The following is a 12013-nucleotide window of genomic DNA, read 5'->3' on the forward strand; positions in this document are numbered from 1 at the left end:
GGTGCAGGGAGCTGGCTTCTTACCCTCCTCTCTTCTTTCTGATTATTGATGGGGAATAATTTTTCCCTTGTGGCTGTTGCAACAAGGTTGTTTTTTAGCCTAAAGCTGGAGACCCCAGCTAGCATCACCTTTCATGGGGGGCACATAGCACAGCAACTCTGACTGCCCTGACATTCACACAAGCTGAGGAAGAAGGAATCCCATGTGCTGTGTGTCAGCTGGAGGGCATTGCAGTTCTGCTCTGAGAGCAGGTGTTGCATAAGCGGTAGGGCAGTTTGGTTGGTTTGGAAGCATACTCCCATTTATGTTTCTCAATGAATGTGCTTTCCTTATAAGTTTGTGCTTATATCAGTTCATTGCAATTTTTAATGTGAAGGCAGGCAATCTTGTTTTTATAAGTGATTGCTTGTGTGGGAAGGAATGGGAATGAACAGGTGGGTACTTTCTGGTTTGTGGATGTGAAAGCCTCCGCTGTGGTTCTGCTCAATAACACATTGCCTGTGGTTTTAGCTTGCATATCGTAGTGCCTCTCTGCCTCTGCAGCTTTGAGAGCTTTGCCTGCAGGTGGCAAATTCCCCTTCCTGCACTGCAGAGGAACAGCTTGCTGCCTACCTTTGTGTTTAGGTGGATTGCCACAGTATGAACAAATTTTACACTCTGCACAAATCTAAATGAGCTCTGAAAATCATGTGGCTACCTTAAGAATTAGACTTTTGAAACCAGTCTCTATTTATCAAGCAGTGACCCAGAATAAGTCATCAGTAAATCAAAGTTAACATGCTTTTGTTGTTGGTTAACTTATCTTGCTTTCCCCCTGCCGCCTGGCAGGTATCCCTCCTGCTGAGTCCTCTGCTTCTATCTTCTGTTTGCCTTCTGCTGGGCTCATCCAAATGCACAGACATTTTCATCTCTGCCCAACGGATGGGGACAGTGTTACAAGTTACCCTCTGGCAGACAGCAGGGCTGCTCCTCTGAGGTCACTGCAGCCTGTGCCACTTCCCACCTGCTGAAAAGCCAGCAAATAAATTCTATTGACTGTGATGAGGAGAAAGTTGCATGGAGGTCTGGCATATGTCTGAAATCCACTCTCCTTTTCTAGTGAAAGCACTGCTAAACAATTCTTGGTTGCCAGTAATGATGACTAGCAAATAGGGTACTTGGCTTCTTGGCTTTAGTTTCTAATTGCCTCTGTTTGTCACTGGCATGGTCACTGCCTTTTTGTACCTTATGTTTCCCTTTTGGTTTAGGCTATTTCTGTGTTAGGGAACTTAACCGTGTGTGTGCACCTGACATGTATATACAGCTGCTGGAATAATGAGGCTGTTCATCTGGCCCTTCAAAAATGCTGCTATAATACAACTAAGCAATAACCCTCTCCAGGATTTATTTTAGTTCTGGCTGGAGAGGGAAAGATTCAGTGTTTAGGACTTGAATTTGAAATCCAGGGAAGTTTTGGCACTTGCAGAATCACAGAATTATTGAGGCTGGAATAGACCAATAGATCATCGAATCCAGTGTGTGACCCAACACCATCACACTGAGTAGACCATGTCCCTAAATGCCACATCCAATCTTTCTGTAAACACAGGAACGGCAATTCCACCACATCCCTGGGCAGTCCATTACAGGGTCTAATGTGCTTCCTAACATCCAGCCTAAATCTCCCCTGGTGCAGCTTCAGGCCATGCCCTCTCACAAGTTGCCTGGGAGAGGAGCCCAATCCCCACTTTACTACAACTTCCCTTCAGGTAGTTGTAGAGTGTGATAATTCAACAGGTCAGTCTGCTCCTGAGTTTTTAAGTGATGGTGATGGAAATGTGTTGTTTGGTTTTGCTGTAAAATAAACTTCCAATTCATCAAATCCTACCATCCTCTCCCTTTCCAAATATTGTAATATAACCCAGACTTTGTTATAGAAGTTACTTGCAAGAAATGCATTTTCAAGTCTGATCCAGATGATGCTTTATTGTATTTCACAGGAAGCTTGGTACTTGCAATGCATTTCCTCTGACCAAAGTGGGGACATATTGAAGCTAAGCTTCCTATTCATAATGTGGCATGGGTTGTTCCCAGAAAGTGAAGCAGCATGATGAAGGCCGTGCTGTAAGAGTTTGGGAGGCCTGGCAATATGTTTGTAGCTTCCCAAATTGGCTTTTGTGCCACTAATACCCCATTCAGATTGTCACTTACTGAGTGACCAGGCAGTGGACAGCATGCTGTAATGTGCCAGTAGCTGTAATTCTCTCTTGGAGGGTTGAACAGCAATTCTTTCTGATTGGTCATTTGGAAAGAACCAGGAAAAAAATGGGTAATCTGTCCATCTGTAGCTGAGTATTTATTAGAGATGTCTCTTCTATCTCTCCTCTCCTGCAGAGATATGATGATGGGGTTTGTTAAATTGCCATGTGGGGCAAGATGAGCTGGAAGACTGGCTTGTGGCAAAGGAAGTCTTGATGCGTGCCAAAGAAACCCCAAACAGATAGTTTGAGCCTCAAACAAGTTTTGTGGTTGATTTGCATGTTAAACTTTAAAGCATTTAGAAATCAATCTCATAGTGTTGAGGTAACTTTTAATACCTTTTTTTTCCTTCAAAGACTTTTTTTTTTTTCTTGTTGCCTGGGGTTTTTTCTGTGGTTTTTCTTTTTTACACAGGTAGCTGCAAACTGCTGCCCACCTTATTGCAGTGATAGTATGAGAGAGGTTGCAGTAGTGCTGTCACTGCTCACAAAGGCCCAGTTGCAGCGCCTGAACATCTGAGTCCTACTAGAATTGCTCAGGCTATTCTCCATTGAAGCTTATTTGCAAGTCTTCATGCTGAAACAAACAGCACACAGATGCAGGGATATTTACAGCACAGGCTCAATTTGTTTTACAAATACTGACAAGAAATGGCTTGTTTGGCAGCAATATTTAGCACAGAATTTTGGCTTTGCTCTCCCAAATCCTGCTGTAGCGGATTTCTTTGCCTTCAGATCCGAGCACTGGCAAGGCTGGCATACATGCAGAGTTGTGGCTTGTGTTTCTGCTTCCCTGTGGTGATGGTAGCAGTCTTCTTTCTTTTCTTTATGGGTGACACATTTTTAGTTTCATGTTATTTTCTTTCTTCTTCTCATTTTCTGGAGAAAGCAAGAATATACTGCTCCACTGATGGACACATTATGGATTGCTAAGTCTCAGCAGTACGTTCTGTATTTCATCAGTAGAGGAGTGTGCAGGTTTGTGGCTGGAAGTGGGCTGCCTGAATTGCTGGCTATGTGGAAACCACACTCCTGGGCCTTCGCTTTTATTGAGGCTGTGGTAGGAGACAGAGGTTAGACCTGAGCTTTCAGTTCCAGGTTGAGTGGTCTTGGAGAGACCACGAAAGTTAGTTTTTCATCATGATGTGGGGAAATGCTTGGTTTCTTGCTGAGATGGTTAGTGTGGAGTAGAGAAGTTTGCCACTTTGTCACTTTGAGGCGGGATAGCTGAGGTCCCCAGAACGCCTTGGCCCAGGAGAAACAGGGTGAGAAATGCCAAGTTCCTGCCTTTCCTGTACAGTTAGTCTTGCTTGTGTTAGGTGCCAGGCTGGATCAGGGCCATGCTGAGCACAGCACACCTGGGGATGCTGCTGCATGCAGTACTGCAGATAAGGCCCTCATTCACAGGAGATTTCAATCAGCGTGTGCAGGCAGATAGACACCTCCTTTTAGAGATGAAGGGGCAGCTCAAGAGTTGCTGGCAGCCTTGAAGTGGTGGCTGTTTGCTCCTGTGTGCTGAGATAGTGTATGTGGCTCTGTACACAATAAACATGAAGCTATTTCAATTGTGAATGAAAATCCCACTAATGATATGACAAAGACATTTTATTATAACCTTTCCATGTTTTAATTAGAAAGTCCTTGCTGAAGCATTTGATGTTGAATGACTGGTGGTGTGAGACAACAGCAGAATACTGAATGAAGCATGCCTGGTAGAATTCATGGCATCAGGGACAGAGCACAACATTGCAGACTGGTAAATTTTCAGGGTGTCCCAGACTGATGCATTGGTCATTTCATGAGAAAATATTTAGGGACTCACATTTGGGGAGTGGCCACATTAATAGTTCCAGCTTCTGTTCCTGGGTCTGTGAATGATTCACGTTTTGTTACTTTGTGCTGTTTAGAAAGAGGTGTATCTCTTTTCCAGGCAACTGGGTAAATAGTGCCTGATTCATTAGTCAATGTTTATAAAGAGGTTGTGCAACTTTGAAGGGAAAAGTGATAAAACAGCATGAGTGAGTGCTCTTTATGTAGCCTGTCCAGTTACTATTGAGATGGACATGTAAGCCAGCAGAGAGTTTGGTTATTTATTGAATTGTTATTAGTAGTAAGTTCACAGAAATGTTGAAAATTGAAGGGCTTCATAGGGAGCTGAAAGCTTAAGATGTCTACCAAAAAAAAAGTGCCCTTTTGTGCAATCTTAAGAGCCTGGCTTCTGCTAACTGTGACAGCAGATTGGAGTGCAGTGGAGCTGGTGTGCTGAAGATGTGTGTATGATGTGTGTGCTGCAGAGCCTCTGCGTCTGCCCTCAGCTCCATCCTAGGAGGCATAGTACAACTGGAGGTAAGCATTGATGTGGTCAAGTAAAAGAGGAATCTTGTGAAAAGTAGAGACTCCTGGCAGATCATTATAGTGCCAAGTAAAAGGAAAGGTCCAAAATGATGTGCCTGGAAACACGGTAAGATGATATTACTGCTTGAATGAAAGACTAAGATTTTGTTGCTTGCCTTTAGAGCAGACAAAGCTTGAGTCCCAGTTTGTGATGCCCTGAGGGCTGATTCTGAAGAATAATTGTTCTAAAGTTATCATCTAGCCTTTTTGGGTAGACTTGGTGATAGATTATGGAGTGGCCAAGGACTGATATTACTCAGAAGAGCATAACTATTTTGAATGAAGTGAAAAGAAACTAAAATGTCTTTGCTGAAAAGGAGAGAATGGATTTGGTAGGTTATAAAATGCCTTGTGGTTAGGTGTGGCTTTGAGGAGATGGCAGAAGAGTTCAGTTGAAGTGAGTCCTTTTTATCTTGGATGTGATTTAGTGAATGGTCCTGGATTTTACTGTTACTGAATTATCTTCAGTTGGTTTTTCTGTTTGTTGGTTTTTTTGTGTGTGGGCTTTTTTGTTTTGTTTTGTAAACTCCTGCCCAATCATGGACTGGTATTCTCTGAAAAGCATGCGTGTCTTTGGCTCTGGATAATTATTCTCTCCACAAAATTTCATGATTCCCTTTACTGTAGGTCTCAAACATAAACAAAGCTGTGTGATTTCCATCTGCTGTCATAGTGCGTGTGCTTGGCTTTAGCACATCAGACTACTAGGAAGAGGAAATGCCATCTGGTTAAAATGCCTGACTAATTTTTTTGTTTGGTTTTAATCTCACTTTTCCTGCTTTTGTGTGTCATGTAGTCCCTCTTGTGTGTCCTGTGTGTCTGTCTTGTAGTCCCAACAATTCTTTGTTACTCTTGTGATTCCATGACACGTAGCATAAAGACCACAATTTGGCTAACAGAGCAATCTTTTCAAGGCTGTGCATCTAGACATGTGCTGGTTCATGAGGTCAAATCTAATGACTGATGGTCTTTTCTGGGATTTCCTCCAGTTTCTGTGTTTATCTGCCTCCTAGATGAAATATTCCTTCCCAAATTTTTGATTTTCTAATGCATCAATTAAGAAAGGCTTTACTCACTCACACAGTCATAAATGAATTTATTCAATGCCTTGAAATAGCAGGGAGGAGTTTCAGAAATGAGGCTGCTGCTACAGATGGTGTTAGCTGTCATCTTAGAATACATAGAATACATAGAATAAACCAGGTTGGAAGAGACCATTAAGATCATCGCGTCCAACCCATCAACCAATCCACCCCACCCAAACAACTAACCCATGGCACCAAGCACCCCATCAAGTCTCCTTCTGAACACCTCCAATGACGGCGACTCCACCACCTCCCCAGGCAGCCCATTCCACTGGGCAATCACTCTCTCTGTATAGAACTTCTTCCTAACATCCAGCCTAAACCTCCCCTGGCGCAGCCTGAGACTGTGTCCTCTTGTTCTGGTACTGGCTGCCTGGGAGAAGAGAGCAGCCCCCACCTGTCTACAACCTTCCTTCAGGTAGTTGTAGAGAGTGATAAGGTCACCCCTGAGTCTCCTCTTCTCCTGGCTAAGCAACCCCAGCTCCCTCAGTATCTCCTCATAGGGCTTGTGTTCCAAGCCCCTCACCAACTTTGTTGCCCTTCTCTGGACTCGTTCCAGGAAGTCAACATCCTTCCTAAACTGAGGGGCCCAGAACTGGACACAGTACTCGAGGTGTGGCCTAACCAGTGCAGTGTACAGGGGCAGAATGACCTCCCTGCTCCTGCTGGCCACACTATTCTTAATGCAGGCCAGGATGCCATTGGCCCTCCTGGCTGCCTGGGCACACTGCAGGCTCATGTTCAGCCTACCATCGACCAGTACCCTGAGGTCCCTCTCTGCCTGGCTGCTCTCCAGCCACTCTGACCCCAGCCTGTAGCACTGCATGGGGTTGTTGTGGTCAATGTGCAGAACCTGGCACTTGGATGTGTTAAATGTCATGCTCTTTAGTTTTTTACCTTCACTCCTGTAAAGCTGATCAGTAGCAGGATTTTTTTAAGGGAATAATCTTACTCATCTTTATTCCATGTAGTAGTTGAATTTTAAAGCTGATGAAAATCTTTAAAATTGCAAATAAAAATGACCATGTCTAATGGGGAGGGAAAAAAGGAATGAGTGCCGCTCTTGCACTGATATGAACTCTTCCATCCAAGTAGATTTGCAGTGTCTGGGATTTCTGCCTTTTTCTACAGTGATCTTGGAGGCGAAGGGGAGCGGCAGCTTGGGAGTGGATGGCACCTAACATTAAGTGCCAGACAGCTGGGGGGAGGTAGCAAAGGTTGGTCTGCAGGTGGGGCTGGGGGATTAAATCAGGTGTCCACCAAGAACACTTTGCAAGTGCAGTCATGCTGACAAACATGGTCCTTGTGTGGATATAATTTACATGGGCAAACTGCGCATTTGCAGCATAGATTTTTTCAGTGCCTTCCTTCTGTCTCTATCATAACCTGTCTGCATGATTAGGCTAATTCACATTAAAGCAGTCTTTTTGTCCTGTAAGAGTGACTGTGCAGGAAGTGCTGTACCAGTCTGAAAAAACTTCCTTTTAAAAGTAAGTTCACAGTTCTTAGCATAAACCCATTTAATCTGATTTGTTGCATTGATTCAGAAATGTAGAGTGTTTTAACGAATGTCCACTCTAGTGCTTGGATGTTTGAGCCTGGGCTTCTGTCTCAGTTTCATACTAACTGTGGATGTTCCATGGGTTTTGCCTGGAATTGCTCATTAGCTGTGAATCTTCAACACTGAAGCCTTCCAGACTGAAATGAAGAGTAGGGAAGCTAAGATTTTTAATGTAAAGTTTCCTCCATTTTCCGTCGTTCACTACTTCCTTTAAAACATTCTCTCCGGGCCCATAGTGTAAGGGAGCAAGTACAGTGTGCTGCAGCACCAGTGTGCCCATCAGTGATAGATTCAGACCCTGCTTTTGTGGGTTTAGAACCTTATATCAGTGTGAACTCAAGGGCAGGGTAGTAGTCATCATCTATCCCAGGTTAGGACAGTGTTTCCCTGTACCAGATTGTGTGAGTAAAAAGAGCTCTGGATGAGTCTGGTGCAGAAAGCTGCTGCTTTGCAAAGAGGAGTGTTTGATATTTCTAGAAGTTCCTGCAAAGCCTTTGGTAACTCCCGTGAATGTTTGCCTTATTTCTGTGCAAGCATGTGGGCCACCAAGTGCTTCTTGGTAATTTTTCTTTTCATGGCAAGTACTCTTCATTCTAACTTACTGACTTTCAGCAGGGCTGGGTCTTACAGGATTTTCCCTTCATTGTTTTTGCTGGACGATACCTGTTAATTTGTTGTCTGGGGTTTCTTTCTGCTCTTTGGCTCGCTCTTGCTTGCTGTAAGAATTAATCTCAGAGGTTTTAATTTTCAGAAAATACTTCTTTTTAATCTCATTCCTATAGATTCCTGGCCTTTCTAATTGACTAATGGGTACAGGGGGTCATTTGTATTGGATGATGCGTGGCGCTGGGTCTTCGCAGCACATGGATTTTTCTGCTTGCATTCCTGGCACGTTCCAGGGGACCGTTCGGAGCAGAAGGCTGCAGTCGCTTTGTGAGTCCCAAGGAGACATTTTGATGCATTCTAGAGGGGAAAACCAGGCCCTAAATTCAGATGAAATTGTTCTGTCAGTCTACTAATCTTAATCTTCAATTCTTTCCAGTAGCATATTCCTGGTTTTGGTTTTCATGCTCCCTCATCCCTGGAAAGATTCACATGTTTCATCCACCTCATTGTTTGGGTGGCTCATTTGTCCTGTGCTATGGAAACCTGTTGCTATTGTTACATTTACAAGATAATTTCCATCAGGAGCTTAGGACGGTGGCAAAATGTTGCATCGTCGTCAAAGACAAATCTTGCGTTTTAAGCTTCCTGTGCTGATTCTGTTCAAGTAGAAGGAAGTGATTACCATCCAGCAGCTACTTAGCACAACCCTTTGGAGAAGTGCTCTTGTAGGCTCAGCTGATGGTTGGAGAATTTTATTCTTTTAAAATGATTTCTTTTTTTGTCTTCTCTGATTTCAGAGCTGTCTCAGAAGTGATGCAGAAAGGCCTGGGATCAGTAGAGAATATGAGGAACTTTACAAATGTGACATACTGTGAGCAGCAGTAGTTGTGGCAGCTGCCAGCCTGGGCTGGGAGGGAGGAGTGAGAATGATGGGGAGGCAATGCCTGCAGTCTGGGAGGATGAGAGTTTTGCACGGGTTGGTCTGGTTTTGTTTGGTCAGTCGCTGTAGCGTAAATGGATCATGGGGTCCATGTCAGCGTGCTGAAGAGGGCAAGAAGCATAGTCATAATCTTGTGTTTGGCTAATGAGTTGCACTGTTTTATTTTGAAACCCTGTAGGAGCACATCTGACTACCATTGACAATGTCAAATTCATGCAAATATGGTTTTCACTTTTAGGTGGCTTGAGGAAATTTCTGGCATTGACACCCCTTTTGCTGCCTGTTTTTTTGGGTCACAAGCCCGATGAGTTGTTTGGCAAGATTTCAACTCAGTGCTTTCTGAGGTTGTTCATCAGTCTGTCTGGAGAGACTATTCTATGGAAGGTAGCCAGAGAGCATTGCAGAGGCTGTTCATTGGGCTGGGCAAACTTGATGGATAATTCACTGCTCAGAGCTTGTCTGAAGCTGCAGTTGCCGCTTCCCTGAAGTGTGGAGCTCTCTGTACGATGTTTTTTCACTATAACATAAAAGAATGAATGAGTTAAACAATGTAGACAGTAATGAGAGAGTGTGCTGGTAACAAAATGAGAGCTTTGGCTAGTACCTTCCAAAGCTTTTTCTGTTTTGTCTGTACAGCCACTGATAACAGCAGAGCCTCCACTGTTCTGGGGCCTGTGGTTGAAATTGTGCTATATGGGAGTGCTGAAGCATAATTTATGTGGATTGTTGTGCCTTGTTTCACAGGAAAAGATGTAGAAGAGACAAAATCTGTTTACAGATCGTGAGGTCTGTGGTCCACTTGTGGTTGCATGATACGCTGATAGAGGAGTGAGATAGTTTTTGTGCAGGCAAATTTACTGACCTGGTTGCTTAAAGTGTACTGTTTCTTGTACTTAGGAGCACTGTAGGTGCAGATCATAGTATCATAGTAGTATCAGTCAGGGTTGGAAGGGACCACAAGGATCATCTAGTTCCAACCCCCCTGCCATGGGCAGGGACACCCCACACTAGATCAGGCTGGCCAGAGCCTCATCCAGCCTGGTCTTAAACACCTCCAGGGATGGGGCCTCGACCACCTCCCTGGACAGCCCATTCCAGGGCTTCACCACTCTCATGGTGAAGAACCTCCTCCTCACATCTAGCCTGAATCTCCCCACCTCCAGCTTCATTCCATTCCCCCTAGTCCTATCACTACCTGAGATCCTGAGAAGTCCTTCCCCAGCCGCCTTGTAAGCCCCCTTCAGATACTGGAAGGCCACAATGAGGTCACCTCGGAGCCTTCTCTTCTGCAGACTGAACAGCCCCAACTCCTTCAGTCTGTCCTCATAGGAGAGGTGCTCCAGCCCTCTGATCACCCTCGGAGATGAAAAAGAAGACTGGATCCAGTCTGTGTTGCAAAGTGGCATGGCCACACAGCACATGAACACACTGCTGTTGGATTTGCAGCTAGTGATGTGAACTTTTTTTTTTTAATGGCTTTTTTTGTCATTTCTGAAGATGGGATTTGATAGGATCGTTCCAGATCCTTCCTCCCCAGAGGCAGGTGTAGTTGTAGGGTTGTTTTTCCTTCTTGATGAGAAGCTAATGGGCAGCATTACGTAAGGGAAGTAATTAGGGAACTGCAGATGATCTTACTTGCTCTTACAAGAGAGAATGGTGCTGAGGATGTGTCTTACCCTGCTTCCTTCAGGATCTGCCAGGACAACATTTAAATTCACTCAAAGCAGGGTTTTGCACTGCCATCTCCATGCACCTTTTCTTATTCAGGATCCATCCAGCACAAACTTTTGTTGTTTTCAGAAAACAGTGTGGATTTACTGCAAACTCATGGATCTTATGTTGTGTTCCTCCTGTCTAGTTTTGCCCTCTGTTCTTTGTCTCTCCAAATTACCTTTACACATTGCTGTAAAGGCATTTCTCTGGGTTGCTTCTGCCGCTGGGGACTGCCATCAGAATCTGTTACTGCTTCTCCATCCCTATGGCCACAAAATCCCAGGCCTGTGGGCAGCTCTGTGCATCCTGTAATGCTCCTGAGGAATGCCTGTGGCACATCCTCTTCTGGTGCTGGCTTCACTGGTGGTCAGACAAAAGAGGTCAGATCTCCTTCACAAGCCCCTCACCCTCCTCCTGTCCTGGTAACAGCTGGCTGCTTGTGCATAGAGATTACTCATTCATGCTTACACTGACAGGGGATCCCAGAGGTTTACAGGGAGTGCTCCAGTTGGGCTTCCTGCCACCTCTATCATACTCCCAAATGACAGAATCCTCTCCTGGTAGAAGAGACAGAGATGTGATTGGAAAGGGGTGAAGTATTCCTGTGATGCATGCTTTATGGTTATTTAGACTTTTTGCTTAGGTCAACTTGGACCTTTCATCTTATTGTTCTTTTTCCAAACTGCCCTTGCCTCCAGCCAAGGAGTATTTTGGAGTCCTGGTGTGGTTTCATGGGAAGGGAGAGCATGGGGAACGTGCTTGTGGGAGTGGAAGAAATCCATGCCATTGTGCCACTTAAGATTTGACCTTATTACTGGATAGACAGCTGGCGTTTAGGTCCTTTGTGGTATTGTGAGTAGGTTAATGTTTTGGATGGTTTTTCATGGATGGATGATTTGTAGGACTGCCTGCAGGCAAAGTGGGATCCCTTCAGCAGCAGCACAGCAGGGTTCAAATCGCTCTGGACAGAAATGGTATGAGGCATCCAAGGACAGCTGCTGTGGGCACATTACTCACCTCACCCTCAAACCAGCATTTCCTGAGTCTGCTGCTTTGTGTGGAGTGTCTTGGCCTGGGTGGTAGAGTGATTTTCAGGGTGGTTTGTGTCTTGTTCAGGTTTGGGGTTTTGTTTGGGTGCCCCCCCCCCCCCCCCCCTTTTTTTTTCCTCCTTTTAGTCTTCGTAAGAACTCTTGCACTGTCTCTTTAAGTGGTAAAAGTAAATCACAAGAATCAGAGTCCTAATTATCCTCTCTCATGTGAGAATGGAGGAGCTCATCTTCAGAGAGAGAGGCCGTTGGTTCACATCCAAAGGAGATAAATCTCTAGAGCAGAGACCACATCTGTGTTGATATTTACTTTTATTAAGGATAATGGTTGTTACTAAGTGATACCAGAGCAAGTTGCTCTTTGCAGGTTATTTTTGTCTGGCTGTAAGTGAAAGCAGAAGGAAAAGTGGAACAGGTCCATCTCTGCCATT

The 12013-nt window shown here is 44.6% G+C and overlaps 1 protein-coding gene across 1 annotated transcript in view; it reads left to right on the forward strand.

Annotated features, from left to right (window-relative positions):
- Positions 1-12013, forward strand: part of PDIA5 (protein disulfide isomerase family A member 5) — a 108865-nt gene that overhangs the window by 15673 nt on the left and 81179 nt on the right. The gene's annotated exons all lie outside the window — the stretch shown is intronic.

Source organism: Melanerpes formicivorus, unplaced genomic scaffold (genome assembly GCF_026170545.1).
Source record: "Melanerpes formicivorus ecotype bairdi unplaced genomic scaffold, bMelFor1.0.p_v2 SCAF_5, whole genome shotgun sequence".
Lineage (NCBI taxonomy): Eukaryota > Metazoa > Chordata > Aves > Piciformes > Picidae > Melanerpes > Melanerpes formicivorus.